Here is a 14,027-nt window from a genome sequence, read left to right on the forward strand (position 1 = left end):
TGTTTTAGGCTGCAACAGAAACGCATGGTTGTTGTCCACACCCTGTGCTGCTAACTGCTAGGAGAGATTTTCTTCTCATACCAGCAACCAGGGTGTGTGCTTCTGTAGAGAAGGTTCGTGGAAGTGGTAGTGACACCGAGTGGGTAAAATGTACAACACGGTGACAGCTGTGAAATCACAAGCTGCTGCAGCCGTGCTACGTTCCCTAGCGCACACAGCACCTTTCATCCGAGGTCCACAAAACACTTTGAAGCTCATGTTAATGGCTTACATCACTGCCTCCAGCAAAGCAGCCAAACATCCCCGTTTTCCAGATGAGTAGACAAGTGAATACAAGAGTAATACCGCTTGTTGCCAATCTTAACAAGGGCCATCTGTAATGAATGAAGCCCCACCGCATTCAAGGCAAAGACATGCATTATTCCCATTTTACAAAGAGAGAACAGGAGCCCACAGCAACAAGGTCATGAGCAGAGTGACAGAGACAGACACAGGACCCAAGAGTCCGTCTGACATGCAGTCCCCTGCTAGGAAAGCTGAATGCAAGAAAGAATGTCTCAAAACACAATTAAACTCACTCCTAATTAAATTCCTAATGCAACTGGATTTAACCATGCCAAAAGGGGGGGGAGGGGGAATGAGTCTTTAAGTGGGGCTACATCAGGCATTAAGTCCCAGCTGGGTCCATCTGCATCTAAAGTAGGAAACATCTCAGCAAAGCAGTTAATTTTGCAGTTAAAGTTTCTTAATGAAATGGTAGATTGCAAAAAACTGACAGCCCTATTTTGGGGGGAATGAATTTGTGAATCTAATGCCAAGCAGAGAGTGCTTTTACCATCATTTTCCTCCCTTGTGATTTAGACTCCCTGAGGTCCCACAGCTGAAGCTTTGGACAATTGTTCTAGGTCTCTCCTGACACCAGAAAGAGGAAGGCAAAGATGTGTTCCACACTTCTAGAACTGATCTAGCAGATGATGTTCCAGTCTACAACCACAACTGATCCAGCACAACAGCCACTAGAAATAAAAGAGAGGATGGCTCTGCTCAGCTGCTCGAGTTTATTCCCTCTTGCGACTGCTCAAGTACTTGAGGTCTCGAGGTTTATAAAAACAAAATAACAAACTTTCACAAGAGGCTGAGTGCATTCCCAATTTGCTCGGAGCGACAGAGGCCTGGAAGAAGCAATCTTATTAAACTTGAAGACTGATTTCTTTTGCAGATTGGTCCTCCAGCAGTAATTTTGCCCACTGCAAGCACTGGGGTCAGTTTCTAGGATCAGAGCTAACTACAGAGTCGGTGATGCAGATAAAGTGGGAGATTTTGCTCTGGCAAATATGCAGAATACGAATGAGAGGGGGAAGCTCGAAAGACTTAAGAAGGAAAAGGAATGTAACAGCGTATGAATTCATGAGAAATTAATTTAAAACCACCAGGGTAATTATTAGCTCTCCTCCGATTATTACTACTGAATGGATGAAAAAAATAACTATTATTTCAGCAACTTCTATGTAATGAAAACATTAGCAAAGAACCTGGATTTCTGGTTCTTTCAGAACCTGGTCTTCTTTCATCCACTCACACGGACAGCAAAAATTGGAACAGGAAGTGCTGGAGTCCTATGGATTTGGGTTCACTGCTCCTAGGTATTTAATATACAAAACAGAATTCCCAAATTAATAAACTGAGAAGTATTTTCTCAAGTTTACAAAGTTTGTTATCTACACCTTAAGGCTCCCCAAGTGGTAGGCCACAGATAACACCAGTCCTCTATCCTCCTCCCCACACTTCAGTGAGGATGCAAGAATAAGTAATTTTTAAGGTCTGACAAAGGCCATTGGGTCCAGGAAGTCGGGAAATCACCAAAGTAAGGAAAATGTTTGGAGAAGTTACTGTGTGCTCACTTACACACAGACACGCAATGTGAAGTCATGCCAAACACCAACAAAAATACCAACAAAACCCATACCTTTACATTGTATGGAAACACAGCATTGAAGTATCCCAAACTGTGCTGGAATTCACCAGAGGTTTCAGAAATCCTTGGATGGGCTGGTGTTTGAAGTGCAAAGGTCCTATCCACAAAAGAAATATTTCTCCTGACATCTGCAGAACGCTACAAATCATTAACTTTACATCCCGAACATTACATGGGGCTTCACTTCATAAACTTATTTTGCTGACGTACTTGCAAATTAGAAGATGTTTGCAAAACACTGCAGCTCCATAAAACAACCCTTTTATAGCTATTGCCGGGGGGCTGTACAAGCACAAGGTCTGAGACAGACACCAAAGGAGAGCACTAAACTTCAGAGGCTGCTTCATTATTTAGATTCTTTGAGTGTTTCCGATTATGTTGCTTCATAATACCTCCTCTCTTCTGAGCTGCTAGTCTTTTATGCTGGCAAGCCTTGAATAAAGATGTACCTTCTTTATAATTGTGCTTCTCTGAAAATACAATCTTGAAAAAAAAAAATTCTCACTCCTGGGTCTTGTACCAGTAGAAGTCAGGCAGGAAATTCCTCTGGCTCTTAAGATTTTTGGCCCTGTGATGCAGCTGTAGGCTGACTTAAGGGGATCTGACACTTCAACCAGCTTCTTCCAAGCATGTTCAGCAAGTGGTGTTCTTTAGCCTTCAATGAATAAAGAATAAAACAAAACCTCTAAGATAGCAACACTCCACATGAATCGCAGAGCGCGATTACTTAAGGGCTGAGCCCACAACGCTCTCCCCTCACCAAACACCCACAAATTTTAAAGAACAGTGGTGAGGAGATACACAAGTATTTTGCCATATGATTTTTCAGAGCTACATTATAACCATCGTTGCAGATTTTTCACTTCTGGAGAAGCAGCATCTCAAGGGATATTTCAAAGGATGGTATAGCAATAACTTAACACACAGGGGCACACTGCAAGGACAGAGGAAGATGCCTAGAATTCTTTTTCCTTAACCAAAAGGTAGGAAAAATGCCTTCCAGAACCCATTGGGTCCAACTACTCAACAGCCTGTAGGATGCATCCAAAAGATTAGTTACAGAAGGGACATGCCGCAGGAAGAAATCCAAGAATGGAAAAGACTTGTGGTTCCTCAGTCTCAGATGCGGAATCACGGCAGAAACACTCTCTGGATATTGAATCCAAGTGCCAAGAAAGACAGAACATGGACCATGAAACCTCTATTCATATGCCTGCCATTTAGCCATCCTGAGACAAGCGAGTAACACCACCTTAGCTGAGCCCAAATGAATCCATACACAACTAAGACAGGGAACAGTAATTTAATGTACCCCAGTGATCCCTGGCTCCACGGCAGCATTGCTACCCATGATACCAATGTGGAATAAAACCAGAAAGAATTGGCTGGACAGCCCAAAGGGCTCTGGCTCAACCAGTAATATTTCAAAAGTTTTTGGGGGGGTTTTTTGTTTTGAACCCCGCCCCAAACACAATGGCACAAGAGCAGGCCCATGAACACGACTATCCTTGTTGGATTCCTAGAAAAGTTCAGGTTTCTTCTGACACCAACATAGCACCAGGGCTGGCATCATAAAGAACAGAGCTGTAACCTGGCGGGCTAGTTAAGGAAAGAAATTAAGAGAGAGAAGATGGAGAACAAGTTCTCCCCCCTTTACTCCTGCTTCATGTGGAGAGGAGCAGAAAAGGAAGAAAGCATCTGTAGTGAAGCTGCCTCCCCCACAGTCCAAAGGCTGGAGAGGAGAGCAAAGGCTGGTCCAGAATAAATGTAGGGGAACCAGTTGTCTACATCGTGCTTCAGCCCAGCCCTGGATGGCTTAAAATAAATGATCTGGAGGAGGACCATTAGCTTGATACCATCTTGTTGGCTCATCTGTCTTTGCTTGAAGTGAAGGACTGGAGGATGGCTGTCCACTCCCTGTCAAAAGTTGCTTGCGATGCCAACTTCCAGAGGGTGAAGGAGCAATTCTCAAAGATTAGCCAGTCTTCAGGGATTGATCCACTAGTTTATCACAGATACCATTTAGTAACAGAGCCAGGAATTATCTATCCTGCAACCTTTCCATTGTGCACTGTCTGAGTTGGTACTCAAGGAAAACATGAAACTCCTGGAGCACAGTAAGAATTTATTAGCCAGAAACTGATAGACTCCTCTAGGAGTATCTTGGTCAACAATAAATCAGAGAAATCAGCTTTCAAATACTGGATCTTTAATAAAATATGAAGTTCCCAGACTGGATGTTAGAACAGTCAGAATGTGGCTGCCAGAATGAAGGGGGGTTTGCTTTCATTTAGTCTGACCTCCAATCATGGGAGGTACTAGGGCTTGGCCCTGGCATAATTCCAACACTACATTAGATGGTCATCACACTACCAAGATTAATGAACTGCTAAAAGAGTAAAGCTATGAAAGGCAATTTAGAGATGTACATAAGCCAAGCAAAAGAAACCTAAGGATTCCTAGAAATTAGAGGCAGAAAAGATCTACTCACACATTGTCCATTGTCAGTACAGACCTGCCCCTCTCTGTACCTCTTCTACTGTTTGGTTTACACTAGCTTTAAACATCCCATGCAAGAAACTCCCATGACTTCCTGTAGAAATCTATTTCACACTCAATTAAATCTCACTGTTAGAGGTTTTTCCTTTAGTCTTGGAAAACCAGAGAACAACAAATGGAAGGAAAAGAAAGGCATCTAGATTTTTTCCCCTATGTGAGTAAACACTTTTAAAAATACAGAATTAGACTCGGCTACCTGTATACCCAGGAAAGATCCATACTGGAGGAAGAGGAGGAGTAACTGATTTTCATGGAACCAGAAGAGACTCGGAACAGATTTCTAATGAAGATTTGGTTCAAAGTCATTGCAGCATTCAGAAAGTAGGAAATCCTATTTTGATTTCACTGCCGGAAAACAACTTCTAAAGAAGCATCAGAAAATAAGCTCTGGTGCTTAGGTGAAGCTAGTACATTACCACCTGTGAAAAGTAACCTATTTTCATAACCCCAGAAGGCAGCTGTGCTCACAAGCTCAGGACGATCAGCACTGCAATGCAAGATGAAGGCTCTGGAAAAGGAACCAGAGACCTCATTATTTCCAGTGAAGGCTTTTTATCTGCTAGCTGGCCTGCTTGCACACAGAGTGGGAGGGTTTCAAGGTAAGTGCAGGATAAGTAAGCACTAATGCACGATTATCTTCTTCTTACTTCCCAAAGTACAGTACATGGCTATGCACTTTCTCGACTGGCCAGGGAAATTGTGTTAATGCAACCAGAGCAAGATCCCTGTTTTATACGCTGCTCCTGGAAAGATATTAACACGGTTCCAATTCTCAGCACAAACAAGGATTTAGGGCTCTGCCATTCTGCCACTGGAATCAATTGAAGTCGACTCACCGACTGTGTACCAAACAGCATCCGACCCTTACGGCACCGACACTTCCGACAACGCCGAACAGAGAGCTCTTAAGAGCAGCTGGCATTTGAACAGTCATTTGAAATGTAAACCACTAATTAGTGCTAGGCATTGCTTTCAAAGCCTTTGCCCAAGTTATTCCTCCCAAAACTTTTTTGATTATACCCGACCTACCACTTGGTCCGTTGAGGAACAGAGATCAAGTGACAAGTCCAAACCCACAGAGCGGAAGTATCAGAGGCAGGCTTAGAACCAGTTCATTCCTGGCTCCCAGGTAAATCACAGCCAGCAAAATAATTAGCCCAAATAAATAAGTGAGAAAACAGGGGGGGGGTTGTTTTGTTTTTTCTTTCCTTCAAGGATCTTCTCCTTCCTTGAATTCCATTTGAATCAATGGAGAAAACTCAAACACACTGCACGGGATAGGGACCCAGCAAAGGGGCTTTTGCTTCAGGACAATCTCAACAAACAATTTGTACTTGTATAGCTCCCCAAAGAATAAAGCACTTTGGAAACATTAGTTTCCAGCTAATGGAATTAGCCAAGCACAAACTGTACCCCTTTTACAGATAAGCCCACAGAAAAATTAAGACTAAAAATCTGATAAAAGTCTTTAAAAATCTATGTCCTGAACACTCCTGATTGATCAAACCTAGATTTCTGTACAACCTTTCACCACCTTCGCTATTTGTTTTGTACCTTTATTTCAATGCGTATAATGAAAATGGATTATTTACCCCACTTTGCTTTCTGGTCTGCATACAGTAGGAAAACATTTCAAGATCTAGGTTAACCAGTGCAACGGAATTTTTTCCCCCAGTTTTAAAAATAAATCAAAATATGTGCATTACCAGATTATAGAAACCCCCCCCCTTTTTTTTTTTTTGTAAAAAAATCTGAAGCATTGGGCAATATTTATCCAACAGTGTCCCTCTGTCTGTTGCCTAAGACCACACAGGGAATCTGTAGGCAGGAGTAGAATTCAGAATGAAATCTTCTGTTCCAATTCATACTGTATCTCTAATAAATGGGTAACAGTCTAATGACTAACACTTTTAAAAACCTAGCATTAATAGGAGATGGTTATTACCCAGTCTCCCTGTGCTCCTGCTGTGCTTGCTTTACTGCATTTGTGTTGGGACCATCATACACAATGCACTCCCATTATGAACAGATCACTGACACACCAGGCCATGACAGCTCCTTTGGAGCCCTTCCAAAATATTGTGTCATAGATAAACCATAATAGCTATGGGGATACTGTAGAGAGGCAACAACCGCAAATGCATGTTGACTCCACACACCAAACAGTCTTTCTACAATTCCCAATTTAAGACACTTTTGCTCAAGTCATCACTCATAAATTTAAAAAGGGGGAAACACCCCAAACAAGATTTGCCTCCCTGTCCAAGTGGTAAATTTTCCTTTTAGAAATAAAGTACAGACCCATCTGAAACTGCAAGATACAGCTTCATTCTTCCCACCACCCCCTCTATTCCTTTATTTTAAGGCAACCTCATTTTATTTTATTATATATCTAATGATTCAAACAAAGCCATAAAGGCTAAGAAGAATGTTTGGCAACATCTTGTAAACTCCAGCAAAGGATCAAATGAAGAACAGCAAGCTCGGAAACAATTCTCCCATGCAGGGGCGGATTTAATTGTTGATTATCAAATTAATCAAGAACCTATAAATATTTTGTGTAGGGAGATTGTCAGGCGGTTAAAATCTCATGTAGCAGCAAATGTGTGCCATTATACATGCAGTGCAAGAACAACTGATTAAAATCATGAGAGTAGGTTACAGACAAGCTCTAGCTCCCATCTAACTCCACTGCTCCACAGTCCTCGCCTTTATAGCTGAGGCAACCTGATGAAGCTCCATGTATTTACTGAACTAATTCAGCAATATGTAGGTCCTTATGCATAACAGGCTTGTGTGTGTCCTGGAAACGCATTTACCCATGTCCAGGGTTTGTGTTCAGTCATTATCTGTAATCTGTCTGGAGAGGTCCATGTTCTAGCAATTTTGCTTTTGTGTGAATAGTGCATTGTCTTTAAGCAGCAGCTTATAAACCAGCCTTACACCAAATGTAGTTGCTTTGAAATGAGTGCTCTCAGTGTTCAGCTTTTACAGCAATGAGCAAATGTTTACTGACAAGCTACAATACCTTGAAATTCTGAAATACCCTTGACTATAGCAGGAGTACTGGGCACTGCTCTATCTTTAGCATCTTTAGAGCACAGCATCCTGCAAAACAGGCTATAGAGGGAAAATATTTTCTGTGTCTGTGCATTGACTACAAGTATTTTTGTCCTATAGAGGTAATTAGCCATGTACCCTACAGCCAAATGAGGCATTCACAGCTTCAGACAGGTTAGGCCTAATTTTGTTTGCATGAATCCACCAGGGACTAGTGAAGCACAAAATATACTGGATGCACCATTCAGGGGAATTTACTATATAGTGCCCTTTTTCATGGGTTCAGTAAATAAATGCAAGAGTAAAGACAGTACAGTGTAAAGGAAAATTCCAGCCAGCTGTCTAGCACTCCACATTGCAGTGGAGTCTTCTCAAAAGCAAGATATTTTTCCCCCTTGAAATGGAATTATGGTTTGATCACAATATAGTGAGACAGATTTTCATTCCGTTTCAGTATAAGGAGTGCTTTACTAGAACAGTCTTCTTCACCATCAGCTACCAGCCTCTCTCGCTCATAAAACACTCATGCAATATCAGACCAGCACATAAGATCTGAAATCTTCTGAGAACCCAAGCCTGAGAGATGGGTTTGGAAGAGCCTACTTCCAGCTAGAGCTTCCACTGGCACCAGACAACTCATCAAGCTGGAAATGTGTGCAGGACATCTGATGTGTGCTACCCCCAAATTAGGCCTGTTGCTTGGCTCTGCATAGAAGGACACTGAGGGAGAGGGGCAAGATGGAGACGAAAGATGACTAGACTCTGGTGGATAATGGAAATACACAGCATTTTACTAGTGGGCCAAGTGTAACCTAATGTTAACAATTGATTTGAGCCCTTCATTCAGTTAATTGGTGTTAAATTTCCAGGCATCCAAGACTGCATTGAGTCTCAGAAGTGAATTCTCCTCCCAGCAGATGTCAGGATTGTGGAACAGATTAAAGGGACAATACAGGGCACTTCCCCAGCAGCTGCCCATAACAAGCCTCTTCTATTTAATCCACAACAGAATTATCAGGTAGGATTTTCCCAGTGGTGATGTGTAGGGGGTGCATGTGCACCCCCTGATTGGCCACACTCACCGCTTAGGCAACGGGCAGGCGGGAACACCAGTGCCCCCCCACAAGTGCTGGCCAATTGCTGCACTTGTTGCAGCGATCGACCAGTGCTTGCCCCCAGAAGCAGCTGCAGTAAATGCAGTGATCGGCTGTCACAGGATCACCCGGGGGGACCCTTCTCCCCAAGTCAGCGGGACTGGTCATGGGGGGAGGGGAAAGGAGGGGGCACATGCCCCCCCTGACTAAGGCAGCACCAGTTGCCCATGGGTTTTCCAAAGCACCTAAGGGAACTAGGCACGCAACTCTGACTGTTAGCTAGAGTTCAGTACCTAATATAGGGTTCCTATTTCCTCAAAATTGTTTAGTGGAGACAAACCATCCGGGCGGCTACATTTAAAGTAGACGCAGATCTACCTTCCTAACCACCACCTGCAGTGGTTCATTCAACCGCAATTACTGAAAATATCAGAGGATGAGATAGATTCTCACTCTCAGTCACAAAGGCCCAGATGCTCAAAGGTATTTAGACACCTACATACCCCTGAGGACTGCGACCAAAGGAAGAATGTTTTCTCTGATGGCAACAATCCTTGGACTTTTAATGATCAGAATCTGGAGAGTCAAAGTAAATGTGCTGTTAGAGCCATGTTAAAACACACAAGACAGCAGGGTGCAGTACATGAAGGTGGGGACAAGAGCAGAAATCATGATTAAAAAGGCTACAACATAAAGAGATTTTAACTACTGCCAATAAAAGGAAACCAAACACGTCAGAGAGAAGCAGAGTCCCAGCACAGGACTAAGAACGAGGAGCTCCCAGGTTCCGATCTTTGCTCTTACCTAGCGCCCCTCTTTCAAGTCAGGCCTTGGAACCTCACTTAAAACTTGCTTTTTCCTATGTTATTAATGCCACCTTCCTTAATTACAAAACCAGCAAATCTTCCTTGTTTAGGATGCTTGTTTTGCTGTCTGCATTTTGCACAGGTGCCAGTGAAGGCAGTTTCACGCTGGTTTAGAGCCAGTTTCTCTAGGTCAGCCTCTCTCAACCTGTGGGTCGTGACCCAAAAGTGGGTCACAAAAAATATATGAAAGGGTCGTGTACAAACTTGAAAAAGGGAATCTCTTTTAAAGGAGAAAAAAAGTGTGGGAAACTGTGGCTTTTACCTTGCAGGCAGGCAGAGCTCCAGCCAGCGAGGGGCTGCGTGGGGCCCCCCATGCCCCACACACTGAGAGCCTGGGGGCAGCAGGTCCAGAGTGAGGGGCACTAGGTCAGGACTGGCCACTGATGTTCACAAATGGGTCCTGGTACAAAAAGGATTGAGAACTGCTGCTCTAGACCCTTATTCCTGCCTGGGCTGAAGCACTAGCAGTGTTGCCCTACTCAGCTCCAGAAGACTGAGGAACGCTGCTGTTTCTTTTCCACTGGTCATCTTCCCACCGCTTTCTCCCTCATTAGCCCCACAGAGCGCAGGCAGCACCAGGAGAGCAGGCTGCGTTCGATTTTGCCTCATCCATCAACCAAACTGTCAGTTGAGCTCCAGCTGCAAAAACTTTATTACTGGTTATGATGCAAGAGGCTGAGACCGCACAGCTTGCGTGTTCCAGTGATCACAGGGAGTTTTGCAGTCGTGGCCGTTGGGAAGGGGAGGGAGGGGCAAAGATTTTGGGCTTGTCACTGAGCCAACCTGGGGTAGGAACTGTTGACAGAAGAAAGATGGAATCCCACTGTGTCGTTTTTACAACCCTATTTCGAGTCCAGGCACATTTGGATTTTTGAATATCAATCGCTAGTATTTGGCATATTTTAAAAATCAGCTATTCCCCGAGGCCACGCTTGATCAATTATACAATTAATGTGTTTTTCAAAGACCGGTTTAGGAGATGAATTATCCCAAGCCCTTTCGGTTGCTTAACATGCAGAGTTAGGGGTGCTGTCATTTGTTTTTTATTGCAGTTTTCTCCAAAAGGTCAGAGCTCCTCCTGTACCATGCTGTCAAAAGTAACACACAGCAGCACATCCCAGGTAATTCTCTAGATGACCATTGGCCTTTTGCAGTTAGCAGTCTGTGCAAGGCACGTGCTTTCTTCTTGGAGGGGGAAAAATTGACTTCATTGGCTTTGGAATTTAAATGCAGAAAGCAGAACATGAGGCATCTGCCCACTCTACCAACTTTTACTTCACTGCATTAATTGGAAAAAACATACTAGTCAACTAAGTTCGCTGCAGTACTGCAATTACTTCTTTTAATTAGTGACATCAACAGTAGTCTGCATCCTATTTCAGCTCGGCAGTCAAAACTCCAGTTAGTGAGAATTACTGTTTACATAATTCCAATGCTGCAAGCAAAAGGAGCCAAATCCATCTTAGCTCTTTTATCTGCACAAGCGTTTGGTGCCTCTGCTAGTACTCTGACGTGTCCCAAACACAGCACAGTAAAAATGATACCACTTGGGCCAGTTTCACCCAGGAAACAGAAACATACTGACAGTTAAAAGCGGCTGAAAAGACTGTGGTGGAAAGTACCTTCCAAACGCATCAGCTCAGTGCAGCGGGGAGGCTGGAACACACCCTCCTTCCTGGTCCAAGTGTCACCAGGCTCTGAGGGGGCACAGACAAGGAGATAAGCCTGGCTTCTAGCAGCCAAAGCAGGTAGGAGTGAATTTCCAGCTCACTGGACCACGATACCAAAGCTGAAGAGTGAAGTCCAGAGCAGAGATCCAGAAACAGTCTGCCGGTAGACTTCTGCATCCTCTTCCCTGAGCTGCTTGGGAAGGACACCTTGTATTCCCAACTAAAACAGCATCCCTGGTCCCACATCACGTCCCAGGTTTTTCACATACGACACCATGCATTCTTCAAGCCCTGTTCATACCCGTCATCCCTGCACCCTGGAAAATGAGCTCCGTGTAATGCAAGAACAACCTGGTGGTGGGGGGAAGAAAGAGCCTTGAATGGCAGACAATTTGGAGTAAATCTGAGTAAATTATGGGGCTTGAAATTCTTGGAGGACAGAGAATTACCTACTGCTAAAGCATATCACTCTTTAACACACTCGCCATGCAGCTACCTTGCACAACCAAATGAGCAGCAATTAAGAGCATGGGGCCCAGAATGCCACACTTAGCACTTAAAGGATATTGCTGACGACTTTGCTAGTTTCCTCTGGCCCATGTTACCCTCTTTTGTACTGGGTTTTATCTTTTCCCCTTTCTTGTTTCCTTGTGGCTTTGCCATTTCTCAAAAATAAGACAAGTTATCTCTTCCTCCGTGCACAATCCCCTTCCTGTTTTGTACATTCTGCTCCATCGTCTAGCTTCATAATGAAAGACTGGGGTGGGGGGGAAATGAGTCTGGGCACTTTGCACGATTAAATGCTCTGTTCAAAGAGTAATTACCACTGGGCACAAAACTAATATGTATGAATTTTGATCCCTGAAAATCTAACTTTGCCATCTAGTGCTAATTATGGATGCATTATAAGCAGGCAGGTCTGAATACATTCAGGCTGCTAAATATTAATCCCATATTAAATATTAAACGCAGATAAATGATCTAGTCCCAGTAACGTTTAAAAAAAACGTGTGTTTTTTGTGTGTGTTTGTTTTGAAAGGGAATCGATGCTGAGCTGTGTGCTCACATCATGTTGTTCCAGGGAAACTGGGAGCCTGCCTGCGGGGTCTCAACACATACAAAAATCCTTAACTTCTAGCGCATGAAAGAACAAGATATTTTGATACCCTGAAGCATAGAGCGAGAGGACGGGTTCAATCACTCCCAGGATCACAAAGAAACCTAGCACCTCTGGGTGTGTTGCGTCTGCCTGCCTGGCAGTGGAGCTGGAACGCTCCCAGTATTGCAGCTTTTGGTTTTAAGGACTGACAAATATCAGCAGCACAGGAGAGCTCTAAAGCAGCATGTCCGTAAAAGGTGGGCTACATGGAGGGCTCATCAACTCCAATATCATCCTTTTATTTCTTTCTCTGTTCAACCTGAGGCTGTACGAGTACATGCTGGCCGCCTACGGCTTTAGCTAAGCAGCAAACCCAGGAAATTAATACTCTGCTTAATTAAATCTACGAGTGTTACTCATTGGCATCTTCTGCCCTACTGAGATTTGCTCCACGTTTGTTACCCGTCACCGCAAAAAAAGATGCGATAAATTCTCCCGCTATGCTGGATCTACAGCTCCCGGTTAACTAGGTCACAGATCGCACCGCAACATTTGCAAGCTTGCCAGGCTTTACACACAAACTAGGGGCACTCGGCCAAATCCTGTCCCCGGTTACACCCATGTAACCCAGCGGATACGCAGACATGGGCGACGTGGATGATGGAGGCACCCTTCGGTCCTCAGTTTCTAGGTAACAAGTCCTGAACCAGTGAGACAGCAACATGATGCATAGGTGCAGAGGATCCCCAACCTCATCCCTCATCTGCCTCGCGCGTTTCTATTAAGCCCTATGCAGCCCGTTCCAGGGGCCAGCGCGAGTCAGACCGTTTTCCAGCGCTTCGTCCCATCTAGATTTTTAAGAGGTCCCAAGTGACCGAGACTCCCGCACACTTTAATGCGACCCCCGCCGGGAAGTTTTCCCTCTTTCCCAACCTGAAATTTCTCTTGGCTTAATTTCACCACAGTCACATCCTTTTAAAGCTACCCTCACCTTTCCACCCGGGGTCGGGAGAAAACAGATGCGGGCGCAGACAGGATGAAAAGTCAGGACTGTCCACCCCGGAGGGGGGGGAGAAAACAGATGTGGGCATGGACAAGATGAAAATCAGGATGGTGGGACCAGCAGAGGGTGGGGGGGAAAAGGATAAGCCACCCCATGAAAGGGGAGCGCCCAAATTCCCTATTGAAGAGAAGCCGAGTGGTGATGGGGGTGATAAAAGAGGGAGTGGGAAGGAGATCGGGGGGCCTGGAAAAGACCGAGGATGAAGGGGCAGCAGGGCAAAGGGACCCCACGGCAGAGCGGGGGGGGGGCGGCAGGGCAAGGGGACCCCACGGCAGAGCGGGGGGGGAGCGGCAGGGCGAGGGGACCCCACGGCAGAGCGGGGGGGGGGAAACAGGGCAAGGGGACCCCACGGCAGAGCAGGGGGGGGGAAACAGGGCAAGGGGACCCCACGGCAGAGCGGGGGGGGGGGAAACAGGGCAAGGGGACCCCACGGCAGAGCGGGGGGGGGGAAACAGGGCAAGGGGACCCCACGGCAGAGCGGGGGGGGGGAAACAGGGCAAGGGGACCCCACGGCAGAGCGGGGGGGGGGAAACAGGGCAAGGGGACCCCACGGCAGAGCGGGGGGGGGGCGGCAGGGCGAGGGGACCCCACGGCAGAGCGGGGGGGGGGAAACAGGGCAAGGGGACCCCACGGCAGAGCGG

The 14,027-nt window shown here is 45.3% G+C and overlaps 1 protein-coding gene across 2 annotated transcripts in view; it reads right to left on the reverse strand.

Moving 5' to 3' along the window:
* The window catches only part of MAN1C1 (mannosidase alpha class 1C member 1), a 71,606-nt gene that overhangs the window by 56,271 nt on the left and 1,308 nt on the right, over nucleotides 1-14,027 (reverse strand). Inside the window, exon 1 of one of the 2 annotated variants that reach the window (XM_059729522.1) lies at nucleotides 1,967-1,987. The exons of the other annotated variant lie outside the window; for it this stretch is intronic. The gene's annotated coding sequence lies outside the window, so the exon portion shown is untranslated. Of the gene's footprint in view, nucleotides 1-1,966; nucleotides 1,988-14,027 lie in introns of those variants that run through there. 2 annotated transcript variants of the gene reach the window in all.

The sequence above is a fragment of the Alligator mississippiensis genome, chromosome 6 (genome assembly GCF_030867095.1).
Source record: "Alligator mississippiensis isolate rAllMis1 chromosome 6, rAllMis1, whole genome shotgun sequence".
In the NCBI taxonomy this organism is placed as follows: Eukaryota; Metazoa; Chordata; order Crocodylia; family Alligatoridae; genus Alligator; species Alligator mississippiensis.